The following is a 1,984-nucleotide window of genomic DNA, read 5'->3' as shown; positions in this document are numbered from 1 at the left end:
TCCCACCGTGACCGGCTGGAGAGTCGCCCCGCATCGTGGGGGCACCGCGCGGCTCTCCCGGCACGTACAGCCTGAGAAAGCCCGGCCGGGAAGGAGAGACTTGGGTTAAAAAGCAGTGGAAAGGACAGCGTAGAGCTTGGGGTGAAGCGCTGAATGAAAGCAAATGAAAAATTCTCTAGGAAAATCTCTGCTTTTCTTCCCAGCAGAAATGAAGCATCAGGCTCTCTCTATTCTCTCTCTCCCTGATCTTGGTTTTTTTTTTCTAGACAAATTTATTGGAGGAATTCTTGTTGCTGCACTCAGTGTCCTGTAGCCAGTCCTGGCCATTCCATCCTATTAGCTAGTCTCGTTATGGGGCAAACGAATTATCACAAGATAAATATTTGGGTGCAGGAGCCGGGTGTTTGCCCACGCTCCTCCCGCTGGGGGAGTCTGTTGGAACTACTTTGTAAAGCCACTTGTATAAGAGCAATGTCGCACTGCTGGGACTACTCTGCCTTGCCAGCAGTTACTTGTTCTTTGACTTTATCACCCTCTGTGAGTACCATTCACATGCAGGTTTACTTTCCCTTCCAGCCAGCCAACAAAGAGGCTAAATTAGATAAGGATTAATATTGGTCCCTGCAGCCCCCGCTCCGGGTACATCTCTGAAGACAGTAAGACAGTCGTCGTCTTTGTAGCTGTTTGGCTAGTTTGGAGAGGGTGTCCCATTCACCCTGTTGGGGATTGATTTTTTGCCAATACAGTTTCATGAGCCACGCTCTCAGATACTTTACTGCTACTGGAATCTTACAGCAGCCTTAATGGTGACAAAACGGCGACCAGGTGTTTCCTCCTCTCTGTGTGCATCAGAGGTTTGTGAAACCGTGGGCTCTAGTTTCTAGGGTAGAAGAGGCAGGAGAATTGGTGCTTGTGAGACAGACTCAGTGTATGTGTGTGCTCAGCTGAGTGTGGCTGATAGTGTCTCCGTTAGTCCATCCTGGTGACCTCTGGAGGGGTGAAATGGTGGCACAGAGGCATAACTGGAACATCAAGGGGATGTGCAGCATAATCTCCGCAAGGCGATTAGCTCGGGTAAGAGGCTGAATGCAGGCAGTGTTCTGGCACCCTTGGTGCATAGAGGCTGAAAGTGGTTTAAGGAGATGGGCTTAGATGAGGGAGAGCAGAGAGTTGCCTTTATTTATAATGCTCCCACAGGTGGGACATCGGCTCACAATTTCACTTGTTTGAGGTCTGGTTTTGCTGCTGTTGACCTTTATGGAAATTGGGTGAGGCCCAGAGCTTGCAGCTGTGTTTTCTGCACTAGCTTATCTCCCTGTTGGCAGAAGCAATACTGAGGCCATTGGTGTAGGCATGGTTTAGCTGTGTTATCACAAGAAATGAGAAGACAACATTAGTGCTTGTGTTACGAGTTGAATCTGCTGCAAGTTGCTTCTAAGTCTGTGATGGGAGAGAAACATGTTACTGTTTCCCATACAGCTGAGCAGAAGTTCTGTTGCATTCCCCACTTGTGTGGGGAGGTGGTGTTCCGCGGGGCTCTGTATTGGGGCCGGTTCTCTTTAATATCTTTATCAACAACCTGGGTGAGGGGATGGAGTGCACCCTCAGTAAGTTTGCAGATGACACCAAATTGGGCGGGAGTGTGGATTTGCTGGAGGGCAGGAAGGCTCTACAGAGGGACCTGGCCAGGCTGGATTGATGGGCTGAGGCCAACGGTGTGAGGTTCAATGAGGCCAAGTGCCGGGTCCTGCTCTTGGGTCACACCAACCCCATGGACGCTGCAGGCTTGGGGCAGAGTGGCTGGAGAGCTGCCCGGCGGAGAAGGCCCTGGGGGTGTTGGTCGACAGTGGCTGAACACGAGCCAGCGGCGTGTCCAGGTGGCCAAGAAGGCCAGTGGCATCCTGCGCTGCATCGGGAACAGGGCAGCCAGCAGGACTGGGGCAGTGATCGTTCCCCTGTACTGGGCACTGGTGAGGCCCCACCT

The sequence above is a fragment of the Charadrius vociferus genome, unplaced genomic scaffold (genome assembly GCF_000708025.1).
Source record: "Charadrius vociferus isolate BGI_N301 unplaced genomic scaffold, ASM70802v2 scaffold2044, whole genome shotgun sequence".
In the NCBI taxonomy this organism is placed as follows: domain Eukaryota; kingdom Metazoa; phylum Chordata; class Aves; order Charadriiformes; family Charadriidae; genus Charadrius; species Charadrius vociferus.
This window is presented reverse-complemented; position numbering follows the sequence as displayed.